This window comes from Oryctolagus cuniculus, chromosome 10, assembly GCF_051225735.1.
Source record: "Oryctolagus cuniculus isolate XC-2025 breed Fujian yellow rabbit chromosome 10, ASM5122573v1, whole genome shotgun sequence".
Taxonomy (NCBI): domain Eukaryota; kingdom Metazoa; phylum Chordata; class Mammalia; order Lagomorpha; family Leporidae; genus Oryctolagus; species Oryctolagus cuniculus.
In genome coordinates, this window is record NC_142876.1 from 119,985,646 (window position 1) to 120,003,684 (window position 18,039).

Genomic DNA, 18,039 nt, shown 5'->3' on the forward strand with positions numbered 1-18,039 from the left:
CATCAGGCCCCTCAGCCTTCAGTTTTGGTTCTGAGCTCACGTCGGGCGTCTGCTTGTTGAAACTCAGTCCCTTCTGGGAGATCATCTGTAGCTGCCCCACGGGTCATTTCAGGGCTCACACGAGACCCTGACTGGGGAAGCATCTCACAAAAATACTGCACAGATGTTTTTCAAAGCTCTACCTAGTGTTTTTTACCTGCTTGGAGTGGGAAAGACAATTTGATGGTTCCAAAGCCTCCTGCTGCCTCGGACACTGTCCACCAGGGGGCAGCAGGTGCACACACACACCACCCCCTCGCTGTAGCAGCAGGGGCGCCTGTGCCTGACAGCTCAGTGCCACCTCTAAGCTCTCCTTTCTCCTCCTCAGCAGGCCGGTGGCTCCAGAAACGGAGTTAGAATGTCTTCTGTTACTTGTAGGCTGCACCTCTGGTGTGTACCCTCCCCAGGGAAGACACTGGAGCACCTTAGCAACGTTTAGGGTCAGGCTGGGGATGCCTGCTGGGAGTTCGCAGCCCGGGTTCACACGCTGGCTCTGGTATCTTCTCTCATTCTTCCAGCAGACCCTTCCCTGTGCTGGCCCTGGGGAGGCCTCTGGGTCAGGTGCCGGTCCTGCCTTGTGGACTCCTGGCTTTGAAACACATGTGCCCCCTTCCGATCCCTCCCCAGGGAGAGGGGCTGCCCTCAGTCCTTGTGTGTGTCCCTGATGGGTCCTGTGAGCTACCTGTGAGGACTCCCCTCACTTGGCCGCGGAGGGGACTGACGCCGGGAGAACGTACGGGAAGCTGCCCTGCAGGGCGGAGCAGGGATCTGGGCCTGGGCCATCCGGCTCCGGTGCCCGCACGCTCCGGAGTAGCAGGGGAGGCAGACGAGAGGTTGACTTGCGACCTGGGCCTCAGTCCCTTCGGGTTCCAAGTGCATTGGTGAGCCCTGGACCCTGGGGGTGGGGGGTTCCTCCGAAGCAGGGGAGAGGACGCCCCTGGGGCAGCTCTCAACAAACAGGGGAGTGAGACAGGATGGACGCCAGCCTCCTGGGGCTGCGCTCTGGGGGCCCACAGCGGGGTGCTGTCAGCTTCCAAATCCCCCCTCCCACCTGCTCAGCCTCTGCTTTGGGAGGGGCTGCCCGTGATGGTGCAGCCCCCAGGACTCCACTCCCTCTGAGGAACAGAGGTCGGAGTCCCCCGCACAGCTGTAGCCCCAGCCCCAGACTCGGGGAGGAGGGTGAATCGAGCAGGTTCAGAGGCTGCACGAACTGGGGTGGGGGGCGGTGTTGTGCCTCGGGGCGACAGTGAGGACCTGGCAGAGACGGGGTTCCGGCTGCCATGACTTCCACCTCTCGGGATTGCTCCTTGGCGCTCCCTTGCACGTGGGGAGCAAGGGATGGCTTCCATCTGACTTCTCTGTGTCAGCCTCCGAGAGCCTCAGTTTCCACGCCTGTAAGATGGGAGTGGGGAACTTGGCTCAGAAGGTGTTCTTGGTCCCAGGCGCCACAGGCTTTGTCCCTCGGGGGCTTCGCTAGGAAACCACCATGTGGAGGCCTCGGCCCTGCCCCTGGCCTGGGCTGCATCCGCCCCGGGCCCTCCTCCTGGCCTGGGCTGCGTCCGCCCCGGGCCCTGCCCCTGGCCTGGGCTGCGTCCACCCCGGGCCCGCCTCCTGGCCTGGGCTGCGTTCGCCCCGGGCCCTGCCCCTGGCCTGGGCTGCGTCCACCCCGGGCCCTGCCCCTGGCCTGGGCTGCGTCTGCCCTGGGCCCTGCCCCTGGCCTGGGCTGCGTCCGCCTCGGGCCCTGCCCCTGGCCTGGGCTGTGTCCGCCCTGGGCCCTGCCCCTGGCCTGGGCTGAGCTGCATCCATCCCGGGCCCTGCCCCTGGCCTGGGCTGAGCTGCATCCATCCCGGGCCCTGCCCCTGGCCTGGGCTGCGTCCGCCTCGGGCCCTGCCCCTGGCCTGGGCTGTGTCCGCCCTGGGCCCTGCCCCTGGCCTGGGCTGCATGCAGGGAGCACAGTCCTGGTGCTTTTGCTCTCCGGGCCCCTGTGCCAGGCCGCCCTGGGGATCAGAAGCTGTTCCACTCCTGCCTGGTTTGTGCCGATGCCCAGCAGAGACCTCACGTTCACAGCTCACGTCTCGTAACCTCCCTGCGCCCCAGGACGCCTCCCCCAGTGCTTACCCACCCAGGGCGTGTCGTGACCCCTCACAACTCCCCTCCCATGCTCCTGTGCCAGTCCTCAGGGGCGGGAGGCACAGCAGACACTGTGACGCCTCCCCCAGGAGCCAGGCCCTGTTCTGATGGTTTCCCAGCGGCTGGAACCCAAACATTCACAGTTCTCTTAGGCAGCAGGGGATAATGTCCCCATTCTATAGACAGGGAGACTGAGGCCCAGCCGGTGTAAATCCCTTGCTCAAAGTCATAGGACTGGGCTGGGCAGAGCCAGGCCACCTGGTTTTGAATCTTGGGTAGAAGGACGAAGTTCTGTTGTGGACCCCTGTGCTTGTGTGTGTGTGTGTGTGTGTGTGTGTGAGCCTGTGGCATTCTGTCTTCATATGTGCACCTGTACATGCATGCATGTGAGTGCACATGTGTGTGTGTGTGTGTGCCTGTGCGTGGGCAGAGCTGCACGCCTGTCTCTGGGCCATGGCTCTGGGGAGCTTCGAGCTGAGCAGCAGCCCGGAGGATGCGGGCTGTTCTTGGGTAGAAGTTGGGGACCCAGCTGCTGTGTTGCGGGGCTGGCTTGGCGTCCTTGCAGGGAGACAGGTCCCAGGTAACCTCTCTCGCCGTGGCTGCGCGTGGAGGCAGCTTCAGCCCGGGAGGCAGGCCCCGGCCCTGTTCCAGCTCCTCTTCACGTCGTCAGCCTGGGGCAGGGGAAGCTGGAGCCTGGCGTGAGCCTCTGTCCTGCCGCTCACGGATGGAACTGGGACCACTTAGAACATACATCATACAACACGTGACACGTGGGCACTTACCAGAGCTTATGGGAAAATGAAATGAAAAATAAGCTTATTTCAATATAAAAGATTTGAAACTTATGCACATTTTTCATAATCCGCCTTTACTGTGTGCTTTTTGAAGACCCCTTGTATATGATAAATCAGAAAACACCCCCTACCTTTCAATAAATCTGAGCGCTGCCTCTTCCTGGTCCTGACACATGGGCTCAGCTGTCGCTACCTCGGTCTGCTCATCTGCAGAATGGGGGGGCTGCCAGCAGCTGCCCTGCTGAGACCGGCAGTGAGGATGAGGGAGGTACGGGACGTGTGGGTTCGGAACAGGACCCGTGCACAGGACGCCCATGGTGGCTGAGCTTGCTCTGAACCTGGGGCCGCACGGAGCTGTCCTCAGCCCTGTCCCTGTCCTCGGCCCTGTCCCTGTCCTCGTGCAGTATCGTCTGAGGCGAGGCAGTGCCTGGCTCAGGAGTTACCACGCTGACACAGAGGGTGGGACAGCCCCGTGCACACCACCTGGCTGAGGTAGCGGGAGCTGGTTCCCTCAGACAGGGCCCTTTGCAGAGAGAGGGTGGGAATCCAGGCAGCAAAATGACCAATGGCCAGGGCCAGGGCAGGAGGCTGGCCATCCTCCAGCCAACCTCACTGGACCCGTGCAGCGTCAACGTGGCAAAGAAGCCAGGGTGGGAGTGTCCCATTGAGGATGCCGGGGCCCAGCACTGGTTCTCTGTCTACACTGGCTTGATTTGGTCTGAAGCTATCAAGGCCATCAACGGCCAGCCCGCCTCGTGGGGGTAGCCTGTGGAGGAAGACGAGATGCTGATGGATTTTGAGGGCCACGCGGTACTTCCTGCAGGGTGTGGGCTGCAGACTCTTCACTGGAGAGTGAGAAGGGGACCGGTGGACAGCGGGGGCCCCAGGCAGGCACTTAGGCTGAGCGTGCGGGGGTCCGCTCTGCACGTCCCATCGTGCAAGGCTGACTGTCCCCCGTGAGTGTCTGCTGAGTGTCTTCTCCCTCCTGCTTGGCTCCGAGTCTTGTCAAGGAGAGCCTCGCTCAGTGGCGTCTTTGACAGCCACTGAGCCTCTGTAGCTGTGGCCTGGGGCATGCACCTGCACACACAGCCCGCAGGGTGGGAAGGGATGGAACTGACAGATGCATGTTGACCATTCTTGGCAGCGCTCCCCAAGCAGGGTTTGGTAGCTACCACTGATTTGGGGTGTGTGATGCACATGATAGAAATTTGCAGAGATGAGAGTGTGCTCACCATCCAGCCCCTGGGGAGGGCGCTGGGCAGTTGGGAAGGAACAGGGAGCCCTTGGAACGGAGGATGGGCAGCCATCTAAATTGTTGTGCCCCACTGAGCAGGGGCAAGTTCAAAGTCAGGTTGGGCTGAGTGGATTTAGCCCAGCGGGAGGGAGGGCAGGTGAGGGGGACGTAAGACTCCCAACGGATGTGATGATTTGCTTTCTGCAGAAGTTTTTCCAAAACGGTTTGTCCTGCCAGCCCCTGAGGAGGCTGTGGGTCTTGGGAGCTTTGTCTGGAATGGAGTCGGATGGGGCCCCTCTTCAAGGCTGTGGCTCCAGTCTCAGGTCTGGCCACACCGAGGGCCCTCTTCTACTGGTCTCAAAGGTGAGCCTGCTCTTTGTGCAAGTCTCTGGCTTCAGGGATAGGATGTGTCTGTTTTCTGCTTTCTAGATGTTTCTCCCCTTTGGGTCCAATTCCACCACTTCCTGGAAAGTGATGGGTTAACCCTGGGCTTGAGCCCAGAGAGCGCAGGTGGGCAGCGGCAGGTGTGTGATGTGTCAGAACCAAAGCCTGAACGCTGTGTCCACGTGGAGAGCAGCCTGCACCCGCCTCACGTGGAGGGAGGGGCCCATGGGGCAGGTCCCGGTCTGATGGTAGCTGGGTTCCTGCCGAGGAGAAGCAAGCGGGACATGGTCTTGAGAGGATTTCTGTGTGGGTTGTGATGGAAGGGTCGGCGGGCGCTGGGGTGGAGACCTGAGACCCGGTCTGTAGAGACCTGGTACAAGGTCGCAGGGAGAGTCGGGAGTGGATACACAGGCTCAGCGTCTGTCTCTGTGGGTTAGTGTTGGAGACGTTTTCTAGGGACATAACACACAACATACATTCTATAGCTCTACACGTACAGTATATGTTCCACACACACAAAATGTATGTTCCACTGCATCACACACACATGACATATGTTCTTTAGCATCACAATCATGACATGTTCTGCATCATATACAATGTGTTATATTGCATCACACACGTCTTCTACCGCATCATGCAAATGTATGTAGTGTTTCATCACACAGCACATGTTCTATTGCATCACACACAGACACACAGAGTGTATGTTCTGTTGTATCACACAGCACTTTCTGATGCATCACACACAGCCTCTGTTCTATCATATCATATATACAGTGTATGTTCTGTTGCATCATACATGACCTATGTTTTATAGCATCATATGCACAATGTATGTTCTATTATACACAGTGTATGTTCTATAGCATTATAGCATACCTTCATACACATATTCTGTTACACACAGACACACAGAATGTTCTCTTGTATCATTCATATATTCTGTTACATCACACACACCATATGTTATATATACAATGTTCTATCACATCATACACACATTATATATGTTATATTGCATCACATGCTACCTTTTTTCTATTGCATTGTATACACTGTATGTTGTATTACATTAAACACAATGTATGTTCTATAACATAGCATACCCACACACACACACACACACACACACGTTCTATAGCATCACACACACAGTGTATGTTCTCTTGCATTATCTATTTACTGGAGGGTGGACAGATCCCACCTCTCACCCTTTTAATTTTCGGCCTCCTCCTCCCACTTCCTGGTTCTGGAAGTGCATTTAGTAATGGGTGTTGTTGACTCCTAGGATGGCTGCTCCCCTGAGCCAGGCCCTCTCCTGTCAGTACCCGGCGGCCCCACCACTGGCCTGGGGCTGGGTTTAGCTCACTGTAACGCCTGCTGAACCAATGTGATTCAGGAACGGTATCTGCAGAGCTTGCTTTTGAGTTTACACAGGGTTACATGAACAGCCCGCATCTCATGTCTCCCTGAGTGTGGCTAGATTAGAGCTGCTGGATGTGGCCATTTTACAGACATGGAAGTTGAGGCTGGGTGGGATACATGGTGCCTTCCTGGTGAGTGGGAGAACCAGGCTGGATGCTCTGTTTATCTTACTCATGACTCTAAAGAGGTAAAACCCCTTAAAGAGGCAGTCTTGCCTGACTCTTCGGGATTCACAAACAGATGGAAGCAGTGGGGGTGGGGGCCAAGCACTCACCCACGAGGGCTCCTGATGCAGTTCTGTGGCTCCCTGCGGCTCTGCTTGGAAGCCACTGGAGTGCACCAAGCTGCCTGACTCCCTCACTGCTTACTCTCCTCCTCCCTAGCCCTTCTGGCCAGCTTCTGAGAGAGCCCTTGCTGTGGCTCAGGCTCCACGCCCACCCTCAGTGGCTGGCTGTTTGCTTCCAGTGAATTCCCCACGTTGACCTTTTATTCCTGTCTGAAGTTACTCAGCTTTCTGTGAAGGAATCCTGAGAGGTGTGAGGAGTGGATGCGCGCTGCTGGGTGCGGGATCCCCGTGGGGAGATTCTAGGCAGGGGAGTGTGGGGGAGAGATTTGAATGTCACGTAGACTACACTGGTGGCTTGGAGAGGGGGCCTGGTTCCTGGGGAGCAGGGGAGCCAGCAGGCAGGCAGGGTGGGTGAGCGGAATGGAAGTCCAGGAAGGGAACCTGAACTCTAAGCCAGGTCAAGCACTGAACCAACAGCAGAGAGGTGTGACTAAGATCTGGGACCCTAGTGATGGACCTGTTCAGATCCCGAATCTGTCGCTGATTCACTGTGTGACTCACGTGCTGGTCATGTCACCTCTCCTAGGCTGTTTTATCAGCTGTAATAAAAGACTGGATGACAGCATTTCCACTAGTGAGGGATTTGTCGAAATGACCCAGATGGTGGGTAAGCACAGTGCTTGGATCACCAGATACTTCAGTGAATACTAGTAGCTAACGATGGTGACACGGCTGATGATACTGTAGTGACGGGGTGCTGCTGATGGCAGTACAGTGACGGTGGTGGTGGGAGTGGTAGTGACGGTGAAGAGGAGGGTGGTGATGGTGAGGATGTGACGGTGAGGATGGTGACAGGATGGTGATGGCGGTGACAGTGAGGATGGTGATGGTGAGCATGGTGACAGTGAGCATGGTGATGGCGGTGACAGGATGGTGAGGATGGTGAGGATGGGTGATGGTGAGGATGGTGGTGGTGGTGGTGGTGATGACGGTGGCCATCATGGAGGTCATCATGGTGGCAATGATGGTGAGGGAAGCGGATGAAGGAAAAGCCAAGTGGTCGTTGGAGGCTAAGTAACTGAGGAATCCATTTTCAGGAAAGCACCCCCACAGAAACACGCTGGCCTCTGCATTTGGAGACGTGGAAGGTTGGACGTCTTCCTCCCCGTTGGTTAGGGTCGAGGTTGCCTTCTCTTTGCGCTCTGGCCTTTGCCTGTGTGCTGTGTCACGCTGAGTGGTGCTGTCGCAGCCTCCAGAAAGGTCCCTGCTCTGTGTCAGCTCTGTCTCTTCACTCACGCTCACTCCTCGTTTCTTTACACTGCCTTCCGCTTGTCCGTGAGCGACCAGCCTCATGCCGGCTTCAGTGGGACGACGGTCGCTGGATTTTAGCTACCTGTTGGCTCTGGCAAAAACTCCAAGCCTGAGGCCGGCTCCCCTTCTGCTACTCAGGGGGATTATCCAGCACGGCAAAGGTGTGCACACACCCCGGCACTCAACCGCGACCTCCTCGAAGCAACCAGCCGGATGTAGAGACCTGGTGCTGCAACGAGGTCAGGTTCTCTGTGAGTCAGCGCTGATGACCGCCGGGCATGCCGGCCATGCTAAGCCGTGTCCTCAGCGGCCAGGCTGGCTCATCAGAGGCCCCTGCCTGCATTCCTTAGGTCCTGTGTGCGCTGACCCTGACAGGTGCACACAGGTAAAAATTAGCTCCTAACTAATCAGCTTGGCCTCTCAGCTGGCCGCAGGCAGGCAAGGGGGGAGGGAGGGGATTCAGCAAACAAGAATTCTATTTAGAGAAGGCATCTGAGCAGCTGGCTCTGGGTGGGCCGGACTCCACACGGGGTGGCTGGAATCTCCACAGCAGACTTGCTGGTGGCGTCACTGGGGCTCAGCTCCGAGATCACCCTGGAGCCGGCCACGGGACCGCGACCCCACCCCCAGTTGGCGCCTCCGTGGGGAACCCTTCCCTGTAAAGGAGGCTGAAGGCTGCAGGTGGGCGAGTGTCCGCGCCTCCCTCCCTCCCTCCCTCCCTCCCTCCCGGGGGCCCATCTTGCTGCTCAGCTCCCTGTGTCTGTTGTCATCCTGAGACAGAAACCCCTGGAAGGAAGTAGGTTTGTCCCTGGAGTCCCCAGGCCCTGGTGGTGTTGGCTGTGCCCCAGGGTCTCCCCACCCACTCTTTTTTTTTTTTTTTTTTTTTTTGACAGGCAGAGTGGACAGTGAGAGAGAGAGACAGACAGAAAGGTCTTCCTTTGCCGTTGGTTCACCCTCCAATGGCCGCCGCGGTCAGCACACCGCGCTGATCCGATGGCAGGAGCCAGGTACTTCTCCTGGTCTCCCATGGGGTGCAGGGCCCAAGCACTTGGGCCATCCTCCTCTGCACTCCCTGGCCACAGCAGAGAGCTGGCCTGGAAGAGGGGCAACCGGGACAGAATCCGGCACCCCGACCGGGACTAGAACCCGGGGTGCCGGCGCCGCAGGTGGAGGATTAGCCTAGTGAGTTGCGGCGGCAGCCTCCCCACCCACTCTTACAGGTGTTCAGCTTGCGTCATTTCTTCAACCAGTTCCGATTCCCGGAGGCACAGTTCCTGGTGAGGAGGGGGCCACCCTGGCGCTTCTGGGCCATCTCCAAGAACTCAGCTGTGGCTCTCGGCTTTGCCAGTGCTCTGTGACCCTGGCCAAGTCACTCAGCCTCTCTGGCTGCCGAGGCCTCTTGTTCTATAAGAGAGAACTTTGCCTCCGGATTCCCTTTCTTTGTCTGCCCAGTCAACAGCACAGGGCCCAGCAGGCAGTGAGCGCTCACATCTGAGGGAGGGGCTTGGTGGGCACAGGGAGCCCCGCCCCCCTCCAGGGTCACACCCGTGTCCTCCCCTTCTCAGCCCAGTCTCCTCCCTGCTCAGGCTGTGGTCCCCTTGTACAGCCTGCAGTGCAGGAAAGTGTGGGTGGTGGCTGGCGCCGCGGCTCACTAGGCTAATCCTCTGCCTTGTGGCATTGGCACACCGGGTTCTAGTCCCGGTCGGGGCGCCGGATTCTGTCCCGGTTGCCCCTCTTCCAGGCCAGCTCTCTGCTGTGGCCAGGGAGTGCAGAGGAGGATGGCCCAAGTGCTTGGGCCCTGCACCCCATGGGAGACCAGGAGAAGTACCTGGCTCCTGCCATTGGATCAGTGCAGTGCACCGGCCGCAGCGCACCGGCTGCGGTGGCCAATGGAGGGTGAACCAACGGCAAAGGAAGACCTTTCTCTCTGTCTCTCTCACTGTCCACTCTGCCTGTCAAAAAAAAAAAAAAAAGTGTGGGTGGCACAGCGGAGGCCACCTCCCGTGTCCTTGAGAGGTTGTTCCCACTCTGGGTGACAGCCTGAGGCCCTGTGCTCGGCTCTGTTTTGGTGGCTGTCCCCAGAGCAAGCTGGGCTGGAGCCCTTGGCAAAGTCTGGTGATGACGTCATGCATTTATTTACGCTCTGGACGCCGCGGCACCTGGCCTCTGGTCTCCTGCCGACGTGAAGCCCGGGAACCTCATTTAGGCAAAGGAATGCAGGGGATGGCAGCTGCTGGGGCGCTTTGAGCAGCGGCCGTAGCGGCAGGGTGTCCCCTCTGGAGGCCCCCCAAGGAGAAAGTCCACTTTGTGCAGAAGAAAGGGCCGTGGAGACCTGTGGGGTGGCCTGTAAGAGGAGGTTGTTGCCCCTGTGCGTGGTTGTGCCCTGTGATGGGAGCTCAGCTTGTCTGAACCTGACCCGCGCACCCCCGACGGCTCTGACCGCTGAGTGGGCGCCACCCTGGTTCCCACAGAGCCTGGTGCCCTGGGTTCACCTGTGACACAAGTGCCAGTTACTCTTCCTTGTGACAGCGCCCCTGGCCCACGCCTGCCCCTGCCCTGGCTAAACATAGCTCTTTCCACCGTGCTCATGTGACATGGCTTCAGTGGCCATCACCATCCTCCCCATTTTCCACTGGACTGGGACCAGCGGCTCGCTGTCTTCCCCAGGCGAGGGGCCCTGGTGGCTCTGCCCTCCCCCAGCACAGGCCAGTGGGTCAGTCTGCTCTGATCCTCCCGCACCTGCTAGGCAGACACCCGGGCGCCGGCCAGCGTGCTGGGATTTGGGCCTGGGGTGCGCAGCTTCCCGCCCACGGCCCCCACTGAAGCTTTGCCTTCCTGACCCCACTCTGTTGTTCCAGGCTCGCCGGATATTTGCAGTCCGAATTCTTGCATTCCCCATTGACAGCCTCTCAGCTCTGTGCCAGCCCCTCCAGCCTCTCTCTGCTGCAGGCTGGCTCACTTGGGGCACCTGGTGGGGGGGGGGGGAGGGACAGCTCCTGCTCCTTCCTCCCCCCAACTCCCTCCCGTCCTTTTGAGTTCTGCCACCCTATCACCCTCTCTAGTGAGGTGTGAATCAGGCAGCCGAGGGTGGGGGTGAGCTCTGGGGGGCTCTTGGTGACTGGCACAAGGATGGGACCTGCAGGAGGGACGTGTGGCTTTGGCACTGCTGCCTCCTGGGCTGCAGGAAGAGGAGGCTACACATGCAGAGGAACCCCACCTCTCCAACCCTCACCGCCCTTCACCCGTGTCCAAGGCCACGCTGTGCGGCTTGCGCTCTGCGTCCTGGCCGTGGCCCCATGTGTCTCCTGGTGGCACTCAGGTAGGTCGCCCTGACCCTGTCTGATGACCCCTCCTCTCCGGGATGCACCTGCTTCCCTCCCCTCCCCCCATGTCCCCACTTGGTGACTTTTCCTCAGGATTTCCCAACTCTGCATTCCTGTGCCATGGCCAGCCCATGGCACTCCACGCCGGCCCGAGTCAGCAGATCTCCTCCTATTTCTAGAGCGATGCGGTGATTCGGTGATTCGGACCTGGCTCTGCCCCCGTCCCACAGCCTGCAGCCCCGGGGGGCGGGGGTGGAGTCTCTTTTCTTTCCTCTCTCAAATCTTAAAGGTGATTATTCTCACAGGTGACACGCAGAGGTAGTCTCACTGGAAAAGACAGAGCATGATAGAGGCTGGTGTTGTGACACAGTGGGTAAGCTGCCCCCTGCAACGTCAGCACCCCAGGTGAGCTCTGGTTCAAATCCTGGCTGCTCCACTTCTAGCCCAGCTCTCTACTATGGCCTGGGAAAGCAGTAGAAGATGGCCCAAGTGCTTGAACCCCTGCACCCACGTGGGAGACCTGGATGGAGTTCCAGTTTCCTGGCTTCAGCCTGCCTTGCCCAGCCCTGGCTGTTTTGGACATTTGGGGAGTGAACCAGTAGATGGAAGATCTCTCTCTCTCTCTCTCTCGCTCTCTCTCTCTCTCCAACTCTGACTTTTAAATATAAATCAATTAACCTCTGAAAAAGAATAGAGAACTATCATGAGACTACACAGAGTGAAATATTTGGACCCCATTGTATTCAGTTTTGACTTTCACGGGCAGGGAGGCTTCATCCCACACTTTTATTTCTGTGCATTTCTAGACAGGTTGCACTCTCTGTAGGCACAAATGCAGCTCTGTGTGTGTGTGTGCACTGAGCACTCTCCTGGCTGCTGTCTGGGCTCCTGAGAAGTGGTTTTTGTTTGTCCAGGACGTGGACCACAGCCACGTAGGAACAGGTGGGACTAACCACAGTAGAGAGATCAACAGTGTGCCTAGTGGTGGGACTTTGGGTCATGCAGGGTCAGTTGACCTGGAGACTAGAGCAACCACGTGGCCGTTCATCCATCCATGTATCTGTCCATCCATCCACCCACCTCTCCACCTTGGTGTCCGTGTATCCATCCGTCTTTGCATCCATGCGTGCATCCACCCATCCATGCCGATGCAAGGGAACCCCAGTAAGCACTCTGACCGTGGAGGCTCAGGGGAGTGTCCCCGCTTGGCAGTGCACCATGTGTGTCATCACACACTGGAGGCAGGAGGACCCCGATGCCACTCCTAGCCTCTGTCCCATGCATTTCTTGTAGCCGAGTTTCATCCGCGTGCTTTCCCTGAAAGGAACTATACGGGAGCACAGTGTAGTTCACCAGGTTCCGGAAGTTCCGCTAGGGAGTTTGGAGGCCGCTCTGAGTGCTCAGTTGGGCCAGAAGTGAAGGTGGCCTTGGGGACAATGCCCTCCACCTTTGTCATTGGCCTCCATCACAGTGTGGTGGTCACACCGTGGACCTGTGCGTGTCCATTTAGACCACACAATAGGGAACCCTGTTTGTGGTCCTAGGGTTTGGGTCTCGCCTGTCCTGTCCTTGGAGATCTTTAAGCCTGTTCTGCTTCGGCGTGCCACGTGGGCTCGGCAGGAGCACCTGCACCCAGAGGTTTGTTGTCAGGAGTCAGTGACGGGAGTCTCAGGTTAACAACCTCGCCCAGGTCAGCATGGCCAGCGCGTGTTGAAGGTAGACGTTAAGACTCGGTGTGTCTCCTGTCACAGCCTGTGGGGTCCAGGACGTGGACTCAACACTGCGAGAACTCCTTGTCTCTCTGCGTGCGGTGGGGAAGAGGGCACACAGGGCACGGAGCTCACACTCCTGCAAGCAGAGGTGTGTGGTCGTTCAACAAACGCATCTTTCGGGATTTTCAGGATAACGCTGCAAGCCAGCATTATCATCCCCATTTACAGATGTGCGAACTGACACTCCACCATCCGGAGGCTGCGCTGAGTGGGAACGAGAATGTGAGTGACGCTTTCTGTGAAGGGGGCACAGGAAGTGGCTGCCACCCCACCCGGCTCCTCTGCCCCAAACCCGGGGCCATTCATTTGCATCTCTGTTGGCCCTCGGCTCCTTTCTCTGCTGGGCTCCCTGCGCGGAGTCATGGGGACAGACACAGCAACTCCTCCCTTTGGGCGTTTGGTAACGGAAGGTTTCGGAGCAGACCCTACGTCAGACACCAAGCCTTAATGAGTCTCTTTGCTTCCTTATCTGCAGCCACATGAATGGCTGCCTCGGGCGGGGTTGGGGGGGGGGGTTTCTTCATTTTTTCCAGACATGAGTCATTGTCAGATCCACGCTGCCTCCCAGATCCAGTAGAAAACTAATGAGTGTTTAATCTCTGCTGAGCGAAGTAGGAAAAATCCAAGTGGGAGGCAGGGTGGCCGCCGTGCAGGCAGTGAGCGATTGAGGATGCTTTGCGGTGTTGCCCGAGTATGGATGCCAAAGACAGCTGAGCTCTGAACTGACAGGTCAAGGTCATAGGTTGCCATTTTTTCTTTTTCTTTCTTTCTTTTTTTTATTTTAAAGATTTCTTTATTTATTTGAAAGAATTATGTTGAAGGATAGATGGAGACAGAGAGAGAGAGGTCTTCCATCCACTGGTTCACTCCCTCAATGGCCAGGGCTGGGCCAGCCGGAAGCCAGGAGCTTCTCCCAGGTCTTCCACATGGGTGGCAGGGGCCCAAGTACTTGGTCCATCTTTGGCTGCTTTCCCAGAAGCATCCGCAGGGAGATGGATCAGAAGTGGAGCAGCTGGGACTCTAACCGGTGCCCACGTGGGATGCCGGTGTCACAGGAGGCAGCAGCTGTGCCCACTGTGCCCCAGTGCCGGCCCTTGGCATGCTCTTTTTGGGACAGCTGCTGGGTTTGCCCTCCCAGTTGGGGGCGCTCACGGGCAGGCTGTGTGAAGGCACTCATGTTGTTCGTCTGCAACAGCTGCTGCCGGCACCTGGGCGAACTTTCAGTTCTTGAATCACAGACAAACCCAGAGTGCCTTTGGCATCCCAGTTCTCAGGCTGTCAGAGTAAGGCTCCCAGGGCCAGGAAACACGTGCGCTGAGAAAGCTGCACTGGGCACGCGCAGTCGCAGTGACTCTGCCCGACCTGTGCATCTGCCTCTAGATGGGCACCTGCTTTGTCCCTACCGAAGGGTGCGTGGCTGGGGACCTCCCTCCCCAAGGAAGCTTGAAGGCAGGGTCTGCTGGATTTGCACTTGACTCTCCACCGAAGATTTTTGCAGCAAGCTTTGGAGGAGGGAGGGGTGGGCTGGCCCCTCTTGCAGATAAGAAGACCGAGGGCGGTGGGGAGGGCAGAGTCGGGGGATTTGGAGGAGATCTGGGGCTTTGAAGTCAGAGTTTTCTCTAACAGCCTGGACATCAAAAGCAGTGAATTGGTTACTGTTTCAGAGCTGTGGTCTCCCCTCCCCTGAGACGTGAGACAGGGAGAGGAGACTCCAGGCCAGCTTGCCGAGGTTGTTGTCGGACAGAGCAGCAGGGGTGAGCAGCTGGGTGTCCGTCTGTCATGGCCATCAGCTCGAGCTCCCACACGCTGCCCACACCCTGGGGTGCTCCCACCTGGGCCCCAGCCCCGGCTCGCATGAGCTCTGCTGGGTTCCGGTCATGCTATCCGTTCTGCAGATGGGCAGCGCTGAGCCCTGTTGCTTGAAGTCACCCGTTTTATTGATAAAGCTCGTAAGGCAAGTACTCGAAACTTACACAAAACAGCTGTCTGGGATATAAACTCTGCCACACACATACGTCCCCCACTCATTTCACCCATGGGAAGAAAGGGCAGTCCGTTTTGAGCCAGTGGAGCCAACGACAGACCTGAAGTCAGATAGTGGGTGATAGTGCGCAGACTTTGCGTTACTGAGGTCAGGTAGTGGGTGATAGTGCACAGACGTTGCGGATGCTGAGCTGTCAGTGGCCTCCTGAAGGAAGCCTGGATCTCAGTCTTCCGATCTGCTCAGTGGGGATGTGATGGGTCCGTCAGGCTCTGCTGCCGTCAGGAAGATCAGGTGAGGATGGGAGTGCTTGCGCTACCTGCAGCCGGAAATGGCTTGTTCTTGTATGCTGCACACAGAGGGCCGTGGCGTCCTGAACTCTGAGAATATAAGGGAGCTGCAAGGGGTGCTTGAAAATATGGAATTAAAGGTAAGTTTAGGGGCTGGTGCTGTGGTGTAGCAGGTAAAGCCACCTCCTGCAGCGCCAGCATTCCTTATGGGCACTGGTTCAAGTCCCGGCTGCTCCACTTCCAATCTAGCTCCATGCTAATGTGCCTGGGAAAGCAGAAGAAGATGGCCCAGGTATTTGGGCCCCTGCACCCACGTGGGAGACCTGGAAGAGGCTCCTGGCTCCTGGCTTCAGATCGGCACAGCTCCAGCTTTTGCAGCCAACTGGGGAGTGAACCAGTGGATGGAAGACCTTTCTGTCTTTCTGTAACTCTGGCTTTCAAATAAACGATAAATCTTAAAAAAAAAAAAAAAAAGGATAAGTTTACTGCAAAAAAAATTTGAAATCTCTCTCTCCTAGGGGGTCACTGAAAAGTTCATGGAAATACATTTTATGGAAAACTGTGCATGGATTTCTGTGCTTTGGACACCAAAATGAACTTAACTTTGAACTGTTTCTGTGAACTTCGTGGAGCAATCTCATGTAGCAGTGCCATCTGCTCCAGAGCCCGACGAGCGCTGAAGATGATATTTCCCTGGGGTGAGAGGACGCCCGCTGACCATCTTGGAAGTTTCCAGCAAACGACTGAAATTAAATGCCTGTTTATTGATGCCCCGAATTCAAGCTGGAGAGCTGACTGTAATCTCATTTTTTAAGGACTTGTCCGGAAGCCATTTTCTGTTTCTCATTTTGCCTTTAATAACCTGCTGCTTGTCTCGGAATAGTGGTCAGTGTCTTGGCCCTGAGGTGCGTAGCTCAAATAAGAGGAAAACTCCAGAAAATGGAAATCCCCACGTTGCAGGACAGAAGAAAAACAGAAACACCTTCCACTGCTGTAGCGACTTTCAGAAGAGAGAGTGAAGAAACTCCAGTACTCACCTCTTCTGCAGATGTTTTTAAAAAGGCATTGTGGGCTGGTGCTGCAGCTCACTAGGCTAATCCTCTGCCTTGCGGCGCCAGCACACCGGGTTCTAGTTCCGGTCGGGGCGCCGGATTCTGTCCCGGTTGCTCCTCTTCCAGGCCAGCTCTCTGCTGTGGCCCGGGAGTGCAGTGGAGGATGGTCCAAGTGTTTGGGCCCTGCACCCCATGGGAGACCAGGATAAGTACCTGGCTCCTGCCATTGGATCAGCGCAGTGCACCAGCTGCAGCACGCCAGCCGCGGCGGCCATTGGAGGGTGAACCAATGGCAAAGGAAGACCTTTCTCTCTGTCTCTCTCACTGTCCACTCTGCCTGTCACAAAATAAAAAAATAAATAGATAAAATAAAAAAAGAAAAAAAAGGCATTGTGTAAATTTGTGGTAGAACAGAATGCAAAATCCACAGCTTTAGCCACCATTAAGCACGGAGTTCAGCTGCGTCGGGCACCTTCCTGGTACTGTGAGCCGTGACGACGCTCCACTTCCACTGCTTCTCCCCTGTCCCAAAGTGAAGCTCTGCACCCAGCTGACAGTAACCCCCACCCACAGCCCCAGGCATCTCAGTCTACTTCGCCTGGCTCCTTTAGGGAACTCATGTCCCTAGAGTCCCATACAGCTTGTCCTTGTGTGTCTGACTTACGCAGTTAGCTCAGTGGTCTCAAGGGTCTGCCATGTTGTGGCAAGTTGTGGTTTCACTACTGTGCCCCATGCTCCCCAAAATTCCTATGTAGAATCCCTAAACCCCAGTATCTCAGACTGTAGTCGTAGATGGAGATAGGGTCTTCCCAGTGCACGAACTTACAATGAGGGTGGATGCTGATCCCGTACAATTGGCGTCCTTGTATGTAGAGCGTATGTGGGCATAGACAGTGGTGATGTGAACATACAGGGAGGACACGGCCGTCCACAGGCCAGTGGGAGGTCTGGAACAGATTCTGCCCTCATGGGCTGTGCTCTACCCCGGGCCGTGCAAGTACCTGGCGCTCCATCGCTGATCTGTAAACTCATTCATTTATCCGCATGATGCTTCTCACGCGCATGCTGTGTGCTGGGCTCTGGGGTGGAGGTGGGGGACCATGGGGTGCGGCTGCTATCCTCACTCGATGCTGGCAGGGTGCCAGGCTCTGCTCAGGGTGGGGGGGTGTTAGAGCTGTTATCCTTATTGAGGTTTGGTGAGAGCCATACAACAGGAGACAACCGTCACTGGGAAGTGGCATGTTGCCCACAGTTCCCAAGAGGAGGGGCAGGCCATGCCACGGGGGCTGGGAGTGGGGTGGAGGGGCCTGGGATTGTTGGCAGCAGGAAGCATCGGCACAGGGTCTTTGCTGTGGTTTTCTTGGGGAGGAACGGGCTCAGAATTGCAGTGTGTGCATACTCTGGTGGCTTGATGTGACGAGGTGGTCCCTCATAGCCTGGAGGGGTTCAGAGCAGAGGACAGTGCCTGGGGCTGTAGGAGCCACAGCTGAGTACAGACCCAGGACCGGGCAGCCTGGCCCGTGAGCAGGGCCCCTAGTGCCAGGGTGTCGCGCACACAGAAAATAAAGTGCAGTAGATAGGAAACAGCAGCAAGCTGCAGCCTGGGAACTCCCCTCCCATGCCCGCACGCGCCTGGCACTGTTCAAGGGGGTGGGGACAAAGCGCAGAGCGTCCCCTGCTCCATAAAGGTCACCCCCCAGGTTGGGGGGTAGGCGGTCAGTAAACAAATGAACATCCACTCCCTGGGTGCACAAGAAGGAGTTAGCCCAGTAGGGGGCACTGTCTTCCCAATGTCAACTCCAAGGCCAAGTGGGGAAGGCATTGCTGAACCCGTCCTCAGGCGTGGCTCCTGTAGAGAGCAGAATCCCGGGGTGAGACTCTGGGGACCAGCACGAACATCTTGTCTGGCCCTGTGCGGGCTTTGGGTACCCAGTGTCCAGCTCCCCCGTAGGGATGATCAGCACCGGCAGTTCCTGGGGAACCTTCCAGAAGGGAGGGCTTTGCATGGCAGGCTC

General features: G+C 57.3%; 1 protein-coding gene and 1 long non-coding RNA gene across 13 annotated transcripts in view; both read left to right on the top strand.

Moving 5' to 3' along the window:
- The window catches only part of SSUH2 (ssu-2 homolog), a 32,604-nt gene extending 21,679 nt beyond the window's left edge, over positions 1-10,925 (top strand). For all 12 annotated transcript variants that reach the window (XM_070051233.2, XM_089305646.1, XM_089305641.1 and 9 more), the window contains exon 13: positions 10,465-10,925. The gene's annotated coding sequence lies outside the window, so the exon portion shown is untranslated. The remainder of the gene's footprint in view (positions 1-10,464) is intronic.
- Positions 10,926-12,799: 1,874 nt separating this feature from the next.
- Positions 12,800-16,410, top strand: LOC138844151 (uncharacterized). Its single transcript, XR_011379677.2, has 2 exons — positions 12,800-12,923; positions 15,491-16,410. It is a non-coding gene; the product is annotated as an uncharacterized LOC138844151 (long non-coding RNA).
- The last annotated feature ends 1,629 nt before the right edge of the window (positions 16,411-18,039 follow it).